Source organism: Dromiciops gliroides, chromosome 1 (assembly GCF_019393635.1).
Source record: "Dromiciops gliroides isolate mDroGli1 chromosome 1, mDroGli1.pri, whole genome shotgun sequence".
In the NCBI taxonomy this organism is placed as follows: domain Eukaryota; kingdom Metazoa; phylum Chordata; class Mammalia; order Microbiotheria; family Microbiotheriidae; genus Dromiciops; species Dromiciops gliroides.
In genome coordinates this window covers 140962376-140978610 of record NC_057861.1, presented here as the reverse complement: position 1 = coordinate 140978610, position 16235 = coordinate 140962376, and the positions used below count along the sequence as shown (strand labels likewise).

At 41.0% G+C, this 16235-nt stretch overlaps 1 protein-coding gene across 4 annotated transcripts in view; it reads right to left on the bottom strand.

Annotated features, from left to right (window-relative positions):
• Window positions 1-15364, bottom strand: part of RNF19A (ring finger protein 19A, RBR E3 ubiquitin protein ligase) — a 77002-nt gene extending 61638 nt beyond the window's left edge. For 3 of the 4 annotated variants that reach the window (XM_044005227.1, XM_044005248.1, XM_044005233.1), the window contains exons 1-2: window positions 13959-14091; window positions 10389-10550 (exon numbers count right to left, since the gene is read on the bottom strand). The gene's annotated coding sequence lies outside the window, so the exon portion shown is untranslated. Of the gene's footprint in view, window positions 1-10388; window positions 10551-13958; window positions 14092-15081 lie in introns of those variants that run through there. The other variant, XM_044005242.1, reaches the window with a different exon arrangement.
• Window positions 15365-16235: the final 871 nt, after the last annotated feature.

The following is a 16235-nucleotide window of genomic DNA, read 5'->3' as shown; positions in this document are numbered from 1 at the left end:
CTGCATTTTGAAGGTATAAAACAATTCTATGAAGCAGAGAGGTGAGATGGTGGTACATTCTAGGCAATACAGTGCAAAGAAATAAAAACAGTAATGGAGGTATGGAAAGATCAGTCTGGCTAGAATGCAGTGTAGGGGGAGCAGTAATATATAATGATGCTGGAAAGATAGGCTAAGGCAAAGTTTTAAAGGGCTTTAAGAGCTAAAATAAGAGGAGTTTCTATTTTATTCTAGAAGCAATATGAAAGCAGTGGTGTTGATTTAGTGGGGGAGCAACATATTTAGATCCGTGCTTAAGAAAAATAACTGAGGCAACAGTATAAGAGATAAAGTGTAGAGATGTGAGTAAGGAAGAACTGGTTACTATACTTTGATAAAGTACTCCCCTTGGAAGTTTCCAAATCATTTTTGGGAAGTAACCCTAAACTCTCAAAGACTACAGCAGCAAAGCATAAGGTCTAACATGGTCCTGAAAACTACATAAAAGTACTGGAAACTGACTGAGGAACAAGCTAAATTCAGAAAGACTCATCATGAGATTAGCCACAAGAGGCTAATTTTTTTCCCTATACAGCAAACAGAAAGCAGACCACTAAGACAAAGATGAATTGTAATCTGCCTCAGTGAAGAGTACTATACTGAGGAAATCTTGAGTCCCTAAAGAACTGAAGTATATACACACAGTGAATCAATATAACAAGCACAATTTTATTTCCTAAATAGTATTTGCACGTCTATCTTTATATTTCATAGTCTATCTACCTGATACAGTTGTTACGATGAAAGTACTTTATGAACCTTACAGAACTATTTAAGTGCAAGCTATTAATATACTTTTTAGGGACCTTAATGGCCTAACACAATAAATACTTAAATGATTTCTGAAATGGAAAAACCTTACTTTTTCTAACCAATTAGAGTTCTACTACCCAAGCAGGAGCAGATTTTAGGTCTGTTGAATCCAAATCACTCACTTAAGATATTTATAATTTATTAATCCATAATCTAGTTTATGTCAGTAGCACAATAAGTTCCCAATTAGCAATTCCTCCAAAAAGAACTAAAAGTTATCCTACAGCCATAAAACTGAAGCTCTCTGAAGAGGAGAAACATATAAAGGAAGAAAAAGTAATCCAGCACTACTAGAAAATGGAAGAGAGGGGACAACTAGGTGGTGCAGTGGGTAAAGCATCGGCCCTGGATTCAGGAGAACCTGAGTTAAAATCCAACACTTACTGGCTGTGTGACCCTGGGCAAGTCATTTAACCCTCATTGCCCCGCCAAAAAAACAAACAAACAACAAAAAGAAAAAGAAAATGGAAGAGCACCCTTTATGACAGAATAGCAACATCTTAACATAAAAGGTAACTTCAACTAATTCTTTCAGGCCTAGAGCTAGTGATGCTATAAAAACCTAATCTGAGTGCAAATTAATGAAAAGTCTGATTTATAGACTTTTAAAATATCAGTTGTATTGATTTCAATTCTAAATAGTAACTTGTAGTAAAAATCTAAGAAATACTCCAGTACTGATTCCTTAATATTTTGTAAATACAAAGGACAGCTTTTAGGAAGAATACTGACAAATGTCCAAAAGAGGGCAACCAGGATAGTGAGGTGACTTGAAAGGATGCCATGTGAGGCTGTTTAGACTGTTAAAACTAAACATTTGTCCCTCCTAATTAGTCCAAATATGTATCTTGATAGCAGTTTTTAAAGATTTGAAGGGTTATTATGTGAAAGAATGATTAAAAGGCAGAATGAAATGCAATAGGTGGAAGTGGAAAAGGCAATTTCCACACCATATATGGAAAGGAAAAACTTCCAATTAATCTGTCCCAAAGTGGAATAAGCTGCTTTAAAAAGTAGTGAATTCCCTATCACTCTGAGTTTTCAAGTAGGGGCTCAATGATCATGCCAGTCATGCTGTGAAAGGGATTCCTATGCAGGTGTAGGCTAAACAAGATGATTTTTCATTATCCATGTTCTGCTCTATGTGCAGCTAATCCTAGGATTATGTCCTGTAGCCTTTTCTCTCTACATATTTTCTCTTGGTGATATCATCACCTATGGGGTTCAATGCAGATGACTCTGAAATCAACATAGCCAATCCTTATCTCATGCATCCCTGTCTGCTGAATATCATTACTTGAATGTTTCATAGGCATTTCAAATTCAAAATGTATCAAAAATAGACCTTCATAACTTCTATTCAAAACTCACCCCTCTTCTGATCTTCCCTCATATTATATAAGGCACTATCATCCTTCCAGCCACCAATATTTACATCTTTGGCATTAGTCTTTTTTTTGGGGGGGAGGGGGAAGGGCAATGAGGGTTAAGTGATTTATCCAGGGTCACACAGCTAGTAAGTGTCATGTGTCTGAGGTTGGATTTGAACTCAGGTCCTCCTGACTCCAGGGTCAGTTCTCTATCCACTGCGCCACCTAGCTGCCCCCTGGAGTTAGTCTTAATCTTTTACTCTCCCTCACTCCACCATCCCTTCCCCCAATTAATTAGTTAATTTTACCTCCAAAATATCTATTCATCACCTTCAAAGGTGTCCTAGTTCGGATTTTCATCCTGTCTTACAATATCCTCCTAACTGGTCTCCCTGCCTCCAATCTCTCCCTTTTCCAATCCACCCACCAACCACAGCTTACAAAATGACATTTCTTTTTAAATTAAAAAAATATTTCTTAATAATAATGAACATTATTATTTAAAGTTGTGAGTTCCAAATTCTGTCCCTTCCTCCCTGAAGTGGTATGGTATCTGATTAGATATAGGTTATACATGTGTAAATATGTAAAATATCAATTAGTCATTTTATATAAGAAAACATGAATGGGGGCAGCTAGGTGACACAGTAGATAGAGCACCAGCCCTGGATTCAGGAGGACTTGAGTTCAAATCCGGCCTCAGACACTTGACACTTACTAGCTGTGTGACCCTGGGAAAGTCACTGAACCCCAATTGCCTCATTAAAAAAAAAAAAAGAAAACGTGAATAAAAGAAAAAGAAGAGAGAAAGTGAAAAATAACATGCTTCAGTCTGTGTTCAATCAATATCAGTTCTTTTTTGGGGGGTGGATAGTATGCTTCATCATTAGTCCCTTGGGATTGTCTTGGATCTGTAACGATTGGAATGATGCCACCTGCTGGAGACTTACTGTAGAAGAGTTCCGCCCATGAAGCGAAGGTCTTTGAGGGCAAGACCAGGAGTCTTTTCTTTGGCGTCAGGAAGTGACGCGGGCTAGTGGGAGGAGGAAGGAAGAGACTGGCGCTCGGTCTCACTCTCTTTCCTTTGGACTCTGGTGGAGAGCGGAGCTAGCAATGTGCTCTCCCTTTAATAGATAGGAATCTAGGCCTTTCTCTCTCTTTACCAAATTCTTATTCTCCTTAATAAATGCTTAAAAGTCTAACTCTTGCTAAAGCTTATAATTTATTGGCGACCACTCATTAGATATTTTAGACAGTTTAGCTAGAATTTTAGCCCTTAACAGATCACTGTACTGCGGAGAAGAGTTAAGTCATTCACGGTTCTTCATCAAACAATATTGCTGTCACTGTGCACAAAGTTCTCCTGGTTTTTCTTACTTCACTATATGTCAGTTTATACAAGTCTTTCCAGGCCTTTCTGAAATCATCCTGCTTGTCATTTCTTATAGCACAATAATATTCCATCACCATCATATACCACAGCTTGTTTAGCCATTCCCCAACTGATAGGTATTCCTCTGACTTCCAATTCTTAGCCACCACAAAAAAAGAGCTGCTATAGGGGGAAGCTAGGTGTCACAGTGGATAAAACACTGGCCCCAGATTCAGAGGACCTGAGTTCAAATCTGCCTCAGACACTTGACACTCACTGTGTGACCCTGAGCAAGTCACCTAACCCTCATTACCACCACCCCCCACCAAAAAGAGCTGCTATAAAAGTTTTTGTACAAATAGGACCTTTTCTTTTGGGAGATATCTTTGGGATATAAACCTAGCAGTTGCATTGCTGGATAAAAGGATATGCAATTTTATAGTCCTTTGGGTCATCCTTTAGTCAAATTCCTTCTAAAATAGACTAAAAATTAATTTGATATTGTCATAGATTATAGGCTCACAGATTTGGAGTTGGAAGTGACCTCAGAGTCAGTCAATCAATACACTCTTATTGAGTACCTACTATGTGCCAAGACCTAGGGATACAAAGAAAAGGAAAAGACAGTCCATGCCCTGGAGGAACACACACTCTGATTCGAGTGACAACTTGCAAAAAGCTACGTACAAAATATCTAAAAGATAAAGTAGAAATAATCAACAGAGGAAAGGCACTAGAATTAAGGGGGCTTCCTGATAGGATTTCAGCTGGAACTTGAAGTCAGGGAATTTAGGAGGTAGAAATAAGGAGGGGGAGTATTCCAGGCATGAGGTACAGTCAGTGAAAATGCTTGGAGTCAGGAGACAATGAATTGTCTTGTTCAAGTAACAGGAAGGAGGCCAATGTCACCGGGAAGCTAAATATGTGGAAGGAGGGGAGGATCATAGAGTATAAGGAGATTGGAAAGGTGGAGTTGGGACAGGTTATGAAAGTCTTTGAATGCTAAACAGGATTTTATATTTGATTCTGGAGGTGATAGGGAGTTACTGGCGTTTACTGACTATTTGGGGGGGAGAGAGATGTGTGTAACATGGCTAGACCTCTTTGGCAGCTAAATGGAAAATGATCTGGAAAGAAGAGAGACTTGTATCAACCAATAAACTATTGCCAACAGTCCAAGCATAAGATGATGAGGCCCTGAACTTCAGGGTGGTTTCAGCATCAGGGAAGAGAAGGGGGCATATACAAAAAATGTTATGAAGGCAAAATTGTTAGGCTTTGGCAACAGATTGGATATGGGGGTGAGAATGAGAAGTCAACCTAGCTTGCAAGCATAAGTGACTGATAGTAATGGGGAAATTAGAAAAAGGAGACAGTTTGGAGGAAAAGAATGAGTTCTGTTTTGGATATATTGGATTTTAAATGTCTAGGAAATAGCCAATTCAAGATGTCTGATAGGTACTTAGGGATGTGAGACTGGAGGTCAGGAAAGAGGTTGAGGAGAATAAGGTTTAAGAATCATCAGCATAGGGGCAGCTAGGTGGCGCAGTGGATAGAGCACAAACCCTGGAGTCAGGCGTACCTGAGTTCAAATCCAGCCTCAGACACTTAACACTTATTAGCTGTGTGACCTTGGGCAAGTCACTTAACCCCAACTGCCTCACTTTAAAAAAAAAATCAGCAGCATAGAGAAGACAATTGAATCTGTGGGTGCTGATGAGATCAGTAAGCTAAATAATATAGAGGGAGAAGAGAAAAAAAGCCAAAGCAGAGCCCTATGGGACATCCAGGGTTAGAAGATGAAGATCTAGGAAAGATAGGGAGGTGAAGGGCAGCTAGGTGGCGCAGTGGATAGAGCACCAGCCCTGGATTCAGGAGGACCATAGTTCAAATCTTGCCTCAGACACTTAACAGTTACTAGCTGTGTGACCTTGGGCAAGTCACTTAACCCCAATTGCCTCACCAAAAAAACAAAACAAACAAACAAAAAGCAAAACAAGAGAGGTAGGTGAACCTCAATGAAGCAGTGTCACAAAAACCTAGAGAGAAAAGTGTATCAGGGAGGGAGTGACTGACAGTACCAAGGCTGCATAGAGGTCGAGAAATATGAAGATTGAAAAAATGCCACTATATTTTTTAGAGAGCAGTTTCAGTTGAATAATGAAGTAGAAAGTCAGGATGTAGTGAATTAAGAAAAGAATGAGGAAAAAGGAAGAGTGGAAAACACTATGGTAGATGGACTTCTCAAGAAGGAGGAGAGAATATGGGACAATGGCTAGTAGAGATGGATGGATTAAATGAGGGTTTTCTAAGGATGAGGGAAGACATGGGCATGTGTATGTAGGCAGAAGGGAAGCATGGGGGGAGGGGGGGAGAGGGAGAGAGAGAGAGAGAAAGAGAGAGAAAGAGAGAGAAAGAGAGAGAACGAGGACACACAGAGGGAACTATCTGCTGGAGATGAGATGGCTACTAAGTATAATCCGTTCATTTTATAGATGATGAAACCGAGTGAAAAAATTTAAATAACTTGCCCAAGGTCACACAGCTAACATCTAATGAAGAATTTGAACTTAGGTGTTCCTGACTCCAAGGTTACCACTCTATCCATGGGCACCAAGTCAAAAAAAAAAAAAAAGATGCCTAGGTTCAGAGTGTGGTCTCACATATCTAAAACCTTTTTCTCTAATTGAGAAAAAAATTCCCTACCAAAAAATATTTGTTTTTAGCATATGATATCACTACATTTGAAAGTGGTATCTTCAAGGATTAAAACTGGTTAAACCCTACATTATTCAGACTATCCAATCATCCAAAACACCCTACCCTTTCCCTAAATACTTTAGTTAATAAAGTTATCTTTTCATCTTTTCACATTAATTCTGCTTAAATTATTTTTACACATACCCCAAACACCTCCCACATAACCAAAATTAGTTAAAATGTAAAAGCATATTTTTTTTGTTTGAAAGTATATGTGTATTTGTTAGAGAAAACACATAGATTAAACCAGGTGTTTTGGTTAACATAAAATGTCTCTTGGTTTTTGGAAATAGTCATCATCTTCCAAACACAGTATGAGAAAAACAATCCCCAAGTCCATGCTAGCCTACTGAAAAGAGATAGCTCACCTTTTAGAGTCTTCTAGTTTCCTTTGATAGACAGTATTATCGAGGTATACTTAAGTGACCAGACTGCCCTAGACTAAGGTCTCTTACTTCCACATCTAGAAAATTACTTTTGAACAGGCTAAAATTTTTCCTTTTCCCTATCCTTTATCCTTCCCAATTCTTTATCCATGCCTTGTCATATACTGGTCCTAGGGCTTAAAACAGATTTTCCCTGAATTCACATTCATATTTATTTAAAAGAAAACAAATAGTTCAAATCCAGCCTCAGACATTTGACACTTACTAGCTGTGTGACCCTGGGCAAGTCACTTAACCCTCATTGCCCCACCAAAAAAAAAAAGAAAGAAAGAAAGAAAGAAAGAAAGAAAGAAAGAAAAGAAACAAACAAAAAATATCTTCTGGGACCCTATGAGATTTTACATGAATACTTTTTTTGTTGAAAAAAAATAAACTGTTGGAAAGGTAAAATAATTCCACTGGTCCTTTTTAATCCCAGGAATGTTTAAAAGTACAAAAATGCAGAATAATGCTTTTCTCAATCCTTTTATGAGGATTCCATTTCCAAAACAATAAAAAAGTATAAATATATACTCTAGATATTAAGATAGTAGTAGTGAGATCAGAGGGAGAAAATTAATTTTACTAGTATATTTATAATTTTTACTTTCCAGTCCTGCTTATTCTGGGGGCACTTCCTCTGGTAGTCCTACTAGAATATGATGATTTTTGTCTCTGATACCTATCATAAACATAATCTGGATAGCATGATCAACACTGAAGGATAAACTCTTTTGGTTTACTGAGGATTTTTTGGTATGGTTCCAGAAATTTGAGCAAACAGTATCAGACCGGTTTAAATATTCCCCTAGCATTTAGGATAATATACAAACAGAATAAAAGGTCCTATTTGATAATAGTTTTTTTAATTAAAAAAATAATAGCCAACATTTATTTATATAGTACTTTTTGCTATAAAGGTAAGAAGTGCTTATTATGTGCCAGGTACAGTGTTATAGAAGATAACTCAATTGATGAATAATCACTGTGAGAACTGAGCCTTGTAACCCTGTGGGGTAGGTATTGTTATAATCTTCATTTTATAGTAGAGGAAACTGAGGCTGATAGACATTAAATGACTTGCCCAGGATCCTAAAGTGTCTGAGGCTGGATTTAAACTCAGGTCTTCCTGACCTTAGGTCCAGTTCTACATTAACTATGGGTTAGTCCCAATAAGCAGATGTATCATGTATGTATTGGATGTAATACAATATGATGAAACATGTATCATTTCACCACCTAGCTGCCTAGCTATACCTGCTCATCTAGCTCCAATTTCAATAGAATTCTTTCAAATGCCACCCTTGGTTTAGAAGGGAGACACATATTTTCATTCATGTCAGTACCACACACACCTTTCAACAGTGGTATTTGGCAGCAAGAAAGGCAAATAGAAAATGGATTGGTTTTAATTTTCTTCCCACTAAGATTCCATATTTTAAGGTTTAAGTTGGAAAAACCCACAAGCTATTTACTGCAAATCCTTCAACTAGAAAGATCAAGCTAGATAAGGAATTCTTAAACTAGGGTCTATGGAGAGATTTCAGGGGGTTCATGACCTAGGCTGGGTAAAAATATTACATCTTTATTTTCACTAACCTCCAATTAAAATTAGCATTGCTTTCTATTATGAATATAGGAAACAAACACTCTGGAAAGGGATCCATAAGTTTCACCTGACTGCCAAAAAGATCCATCCCACAAAAAATGGTTAAGACCTCTGGGTTAGGGGCAGCTAGGGTGGCGCAGTGGACAGAGCACCAGCCCTGGATTCAGGAGGACCCAAGTTCAAATCCGGCCTCGGACCCTTTACACTTACTAGCTGTGTGACCCTGGGCAAGTCACTTAACCCCAATTGCCTTACCAAAAAAAAAAAAAGAAAAGAAAAGAAAAAAAAAGACCTCTGGGCTAGATGGTTTAAAAAAATAACGATCAGACTGATTAAATATGCCCTCCTGAATTCCTACTGCAAACTGTAATTAGTTTTTTTGTTTGTTTTATTTTTGGTGAGGCAATTGGGGTTAAGTGACTTGCCCAGGGTCACACAGCTAGTAAGTTTCAAATGGCTGAGGCTGGATTTGAACTCAGGTCCTCCTGAATCCAGGGCCAGTGCTCTATTCACTGTGCCACCTGGCTGCACCTGTAATTAGTTTTTATGTGTAACATAAGGAACACTACATGATGTTTGGCCTTATTTAGATTTTTACAAAGTTTTATAATGCATCTTATAATTATTAAGAATGAAAGTATTTTGGTGTTGCTACTTTTCCCTCTTTCAAAATGTGTCACACTCAATTCAAGAAGCATTTATTAAGTACTTATTATATGCCAGGCACTGTGCTGAGTGCTGTTGTGGTTGGATACAAAAAAATACCAAAAAAGAAAAGCAGTCATGTCCCTTAAGGAGCTTACATTCTAATGAGAGACTACACATAAAAAGAGACTGAAAAGAAGAGGTGGGTAGTATCCATCCACAGAAGGTCATGGGGGAATGGTGACAAGGTATGAATAACGAAAAATAGCTGGCCTAAGCCCTCCCTCAAAATAGAGGGACTTGGAAGAATTCACCAATGGGAGAAAAGGGCCACAGGGAACAGAGAAAGGAGAAGGCAGCTGAGGCATGTCCTAAAGCTCAACGAATGAAAAGAAGTCTCAAAACCAGGTTAACTGAATAGCAACTTTGGGATGTGAAGTAACATGCTGTGGGAATATATAGGCATCCTCTAACTCAGTGATGTCTTATAGTCAGACACAGAAATTCAATGTTGTACAAATACAAGATGGTATTTATCTAGAAGTCTAATGCTCTAAGATTCCTCTATCATTCCTCCCTAACTTCTCTAAACTCACCACTAACATGCTTTTGTTCCCTATGGCTTATCTCCATCAGACTGTCTCTTCTGCTCAAGCAGTCAATCTGACTGCTCCTGACATTACACTGAGGACTATTTATAATCCAGGGGTTTCTGAAACAAGGGAATGCCTAAAAACAGCAATTTGGCATGTTTACATATTACCTTTTAGGCCCAAAAGCTTGTCTGGAGACCTGGATTCTAGTTCTAGCTTGGTTGCTAAGTTTGTATGTGGCCATGGATAAGTTGCTTAATTTCTCTGGATCTCAGCTTCCTATCTATTAAATCAAAGGGCTTCGACAATATGATCTATGGTTCCTTTCAGATCCAACATTTTATTATGAGATAATTTCTGAGCAATAAATCATTATGCAAATACATTAAACACTCAATTTATGCTATTTATGCTTTTCAAATTCTTCCGCATAAACTTCTCCAAATACATACAATAATCATAATTAAAATTTCAGTGAACACTTTTTAAAGCAAAAGACTAATTGTTACCAGTAGCACCAGGGTTTCTAGAACACTTTCAAGGCCAATGTCATATCCTGAAGGAACACTGTTGCCATCAAGAGAACAAACTGATTATTCCTCAGTTATCTAAGTTATGAAGAAAGCAAACCCAGATACTAATATTAGTGTACTTGAAAAGCCACAAGTTTTTCATATTTCAAATGTAGAAAATATAAATATGGAAGTTATCAAAAGGAAAGTGAAACAACCAAGTTGATAGGCATTCAAAATATCTCATTACCTTTTTTGGTTGAAGTCTATCACCATCTGGAATCGATAGATGTATTTAGCAAAGCAATATCATCCCTCCCTCTGTCTTCAGCTGTGTAGGTGTAGTTATGCATGTATATTGGCTTGATCTTATGCATCTTCTCTCAGCTAGCAAAGAAGTGACATCTTAAAACTGAAAATATAAATATAATGAAGGTAAAATTAGCTTCTAATAGGGAGAAAAGCCCTCACCAAACTATCAGCTTAAGTATGGAAAATTTAGCTGTTGTAGAGAAGGGTTTATCAGTAATCAGATTAACAGTTTGCTAAACAGGAGTCATACCAAAGCTTCTAAAGCACTAAAGTGTTCCATATATAAGAGTACTCTCTTTTTAGTCAATTATTAAAGTATTTCTGCTTGACCTGGTAGTTTGCAAAATACAGAGCATTATGTTGCTGAAGATAAATTCAGAAATGATTAGTTTACCCTGCTTATACTCAGAAGTGGCCTAATTTTGTCTCCAGACCTTAAAGATATAAAAGCATATGCTTTGTCCGGAAGCAACCAGAGTACATTTGACAAATGAAAAGGCCCTTGTGAGTGGCTTCAGAAATATATAAAAAATATCTTCCAAGAGTCACTCGCTATGTTCTTAACAGCCTGCAGAAAGAAGTGGAATTAATTTATCCATCCAGCTGACAGTTAAGTGCCTACTATGTACAAAACACTGTACTAGGTTTTGGGTAAGTTTACTTGGGAAAAGAAATGACAAAGCTGTTTTGTAAGTCACAGCACAGAGAAGCTAAGAAAATTTAAGTTGCATTAATGAAACCTTTTAAGTTATTCTACCAATTTTATGGAAGATACAGAAAGATGAACCAACATTCAATTTTTTAACTCAACATTCTTTGCTACAAAACCAAAATATGATCATTAAAAGCGAAATTGGCATTCAGTGTTAAAACTAATTTTCAAGATCAAACAATGAACTACCAGAAAATACTAAAATAATATGATACAAGCCCTAAGAACTGTTTCCCTTAAATTCCAAATTCATCCAGCAATCCTACAATACTCTTTAAATTTAGTCACATAAAAAGAAGGCCCTAGGGGGTTGGCTCGTCAACCGCAAAAATGTTACAATATGATTCTAACCAATTCCACTGAAATTTTTTGAACTACATTTTTTTCATGTAATTTTTTCTTTAAGTATCTTATAAAAAACAAGACATTTATTAAGATTTATTTCATATGCTATGGGAAAAATAAGATGATCCTGTTCAGTAAAATGAAAAAACACTCAAAAGTTAACTGATTTGCTAAGCTCACATTTAGCGCCAAAGTCAAAAAGCAAACTTCAACAGTAGATAATTTGAATGAATGGTAAAACAAAACATACTACCTCTGTACTAAAACTGAAGCAAGCAAAAATAAAACAATTAATTTGCCTGTTTCAGGTCTGATTATTTCTAAGTCTCACAGGGTAAAGTTAATATGACTAAGATCTAGTATGAAATTCTGAAATATTTACCAGACAACCTCAATTTGCAAATGTAAAGATCTTTAGACAGGGGGATTTGTAAAACAAAACATATTTTTGTAATCCTTATGAATGGTCTTGATGAAGACTTTAAAAGTTAAACATTTCATCCATATCATAAATTCAAACAGCAACTATGGGCTAATCCCAGTAAGATGCATCATGAAGCTAGAGTCTAGAGAGCCCTCAATTCAGGACCGGTTGAGGGGAAGGAAACAAAGTTTAATTAGACTAATCTAATAAAAGATAAACAAAAAAGAAAAATAAGTTGTCTTCTAAATACTTCAGTTTAGTTACTGAAAGAATTCTTACATTATTCCAAGGTGCTTTTCTGGAAGGAGTGGGGGTTTTGTTGTTGTTGTTTTTGTTTTTTAAAGCTTTCCAATTCTATCATATTCATAAAATTTAAAATATACTCAAACAAAATTTTTCACCCTTTTTATTTTCTTAAGGAGCTATGCATAGATCAACTTTTTTATAAAAGAACTTTTTTGTTGAAAATTAGTTCAACATAAGACAATCTCCCCCCCTCCCCCCTTTGTAAACAGGTAAGTATGTCTTTAAACTTTAATTCAACTCAGACTCCTAAGAATCGAATATCAAAAGTTATAGAGAAAGAGTAATGAATAGCTTATTAATAATGTTTATTTCAGAGTATCAGCTAGGCATGAAAGTCTTTTCCTGGTGAGCTCGCCAATACAACATTGTTTATACTTTATGCAAGAAAGGCAAGGCCCAGTTTGTGATCCCAATAAGTGAATGGAAAAGTTGGGAACAAAACTTCGACAGTATCCTCGTTCACAAAATTTAAAAAAGTAAATGGATACCAGTACGACTGTATATCTACAAGCATGATTGAAGACCAAAAAATGGTTTGTAATTTTCCCACAGAAAAATGTCATGGGGAAGAACCTTTACGATCAATTTAAGACAACCAGAAAGGATGATAGGGAAGGTTTGATGAGATACATGACTAAGCCTCTATTGCTTACTAACATTTGCAACTCGAATTTCCAGTCAGAACCTATGTTTGAAAATTATGGGAGCACTCTCAACACTTTTAAGGGTTAATAATTAGTAGAACATATGAGAAATTCCTAGTGGGAAAAACCCTACATATTTCCATCTCTGAATCTCAATCGAGAAAACTAAACGCTTCTGCCATATATAGATAACCTAAACTACTTCCTCTCCCTATTGACTGACCGTGTCCCAGAATTACTGGACTGGCGTTTTCTTCCCCTTAATGGAGCTAGGAAACGAAAGCAACCTTAGGGGAGCTGGTAGGAAGAACGAGGATGGCCGAGGTGGACAGGCACGATGCACGGTGGGGCCTGGGGCTGGGGAACCCTACTTCTCCAGTTCTAAAAGGAGGGGGCGCAGAACCTCCAGCGCCCCAGTGGCACACCTCCGTGGCCGCCGGCATCTCCCACCTCCCCCACGGAGCACTATCCTCTTTGGGGGGCATTCCCCTGCTGACTCCCGCCTTCCTTCTTTGGGGTCTCCCGCCGGCTTGGGGATGGAGGGAAGCAAGGGGAGAGGGGTGGACCCGGCTCTCGGAATTTACGACAAGACCCGGAACACGGTCCCGTTAGAGCCGATTTCACCCACCAGGAATGTGCTCCGCCCCCACCGCCTCCCCGCGGCGGCCGCCGCTCAGGTCTCCCCTCCCTCCGGAGGTTGGGGGAAGTGCTTCAAGGGGAGACGCTGCCCCCCCTTCCCGTCACAATACGCCGGGGGTGACCCCCGGGAAAGCACGGGCGGAGAGGGCGGACCGGACTCCCAGGGCGGATCCCCTCCTCCTCCTCCTCCTCCTCCTCCCGGTTCCCCTCAGTTCGGCAGGGCGTCGGCCCGGTCCGAGGAGAGCGGACCCAGAAAAAACAAAACCCGCACGAAACCCGAGGCTGGCCGGGCACTCCCCGGCCTCTCCCTCCCCGAGGGTTCCCTAGTCTATGGGCGTCCCGGAGAAAGAGCCGCGGCCTCGGCCCGGGAGGGGGAGTCGTAGTCCCAGGGACGCCTTCTTTGATTCCCTTCCCGTCCCTTCCCGGAGGCCCCGGTACCTTCAACTCAAGCGCGGTGGAGGCGGCGGCGGCGGCAGGGGCCAGGGCACCGCTGTCTGCTGGCAGACAGGCCCATCTCCCAGCGGCGGCGGCGGCGGCGGCAGGAGGAGGAAGTACGGGGGGAGGGGTCTGGCGGGCGGAGGCGCCTCTCAGATGGGGCAGGGGGGTGGGTAGGGAGGAGGGGTCCAGGCAACCCGTTTCCCGGACTCCTCCTCCGCGGCCCAATCTCTGCAGCTCCTCCCGTCAACTGCCATTCTCCAGCCTCCGCCCCCGCCGCCTCCTCCTCCTCCTCCTCCTCCTCGTCTTCCCTCCACCCCTCTTTCCTCCCAGCCTCCGCCCCGCGTGCCCCGCAGCTGCGTCATGGCGGCGTCACGCCCACTCGGTTCGGTGTCTTGGAGCTTCGATAACGCGGCGGTCGCCCCGGCTGCCTCTCTCTCGTCTTCGTGGTACACCTCTAGAGCTCTCCCTTCCACACCCCCCGCCCCCGCTGTCCTGAGACACCGTTGACGCCGTTAACGCCCCCCCCTCCGGCGGTGCACCTCGGGGCGCTGCCTCGGCTCCATCACACGCCCCCTCCCTTGCCCCCCTTGCTCCCTCCCCCACCCCGCCGTCCTGCCTCAAGACCATTGACGCCTCCCGTAGCCTCGCCCCCACCTGGCGGCGCCGGCCGCCGCCGCAGCCCCGCCATCTCGGGGTACTGCGGGGTGGCCTGGCCGGGGAACTTTGGAACTGGCTCTTGCTTTTCTTTTTGTTTCCTTTCACACCGCGTCCTTTACCGATGAACGCCACTGGCTTCCGGGCTTTAGGCTGGGGGCCCCGGACCTGCAGCTGCGGGGCAGGTGCTCCGGGAAAGCTCCAGCCCAGCCCCGCCGGCTGTCCTGGAGCCGGACCGGCGCGTCTGACTCCTCACCCGGGGAGACACCGGCTGCGGCCCAAGGACATGCTGGTCTTTCGGTCGACCCGAATCGGGAGAAAACCGACTGGGCAGTGCTTGCAGGGGGCTGAGGCCGAGCGGCCCTAAGAAGGGCCCAGAGCAGTCCTGGGAAGCCTATGCATACCTTCCCAGAATGTTTTTAAATGCCCAGGACGGCCACGGAAACCAATGATCACAAAATACACTTACCGTATATATTTGTTTAAATTGATAGATTGCGGGTTGAGTCCCTGCTTCAGTTACATCCATCCTCTGCGCCCTTCTTAGTCGTTTTCATTGCACTTTGCATTTTAAACTACATCTTCAGCCTCATTTCCTAATCTCATTCAGTGCCTTCCGAAAGTACCTCCAGTTTATCCTTGTTAGTTACATGAATGTTTGCAGCTTGTCTTCCCCCATTAGACTGTGAGTTTCTTGAGACGGTGACTTGTTTTTTCTCTTTCTTCCTATCCCTGGCGCTTAACACTGTGCTGCTTAGCACTTAGGAGGTGCTGAATAAATACTTCTTGCGTTTCTTTGCTCCAAACCGGCCACCTTTTGCTGGGGGGGGGGGGGGGGGGGGGGGGAGGAATTCCTTTTTAATGAGTAATTCTCTTCATCAGCTCCGGAGTCAAAAGACCCGGGTTCAAATCCCAAATTTGGCAGATTACCACCTTTGTGACTTTGGGCAGCCCAAGTCTCAGTTTCGTGTAAAATGTAAGGATTGGATCAGATTGGATCGTCTCCAAGGTCCTTCCCACATAGATGGCTATGTTCAAGACATTGGGGATACAAAGAAAAATGAAAGTCCTAGCTCCTAAGGAATTTATTCTGCCAAATGCAACATGTAACATGAAGGTAAAGCAAAATAATACAAAGTAACTGCAAAAGAGTGTTAACTGGGAACATCAAGAAAGTCCTTTACAGGAAGTCTTGCTAGCTAAATGATGCAGTCATATCCTTAGCCCCCTCAAAGTCCTCCAAATATAAGCTTATTCATTTAGTCTTCCCTCCAAAATTAGAGCTATGACAGATCAATAGATAGCAGAAAAGGGCCAAGCTAAACCCTTTAAGAGCCAACAAGTAGAGAGTAGCTTTTATTTTGAATACCTAAAGTTACACCCCCTAGGTCATTTGTTTGTCCTTTGTTCACCAACAGGACCAAGGCACCAGGGTGATGTCATAACTTGCACTGGATTTGATTTAAGTGAGGAAGGGTCGTGCAAGGTAACTAACCTCGCTCTCTCCTCTAGAGCCCATGTGGGTCCAGTGGCAAGATATATTATCAGGACAACTAGAGATGGCCCTGGATGTTGGGGTTTGGGTGGTTGTTTTTTTTTTTTTTAAGTCAATTGAAGGGGCAT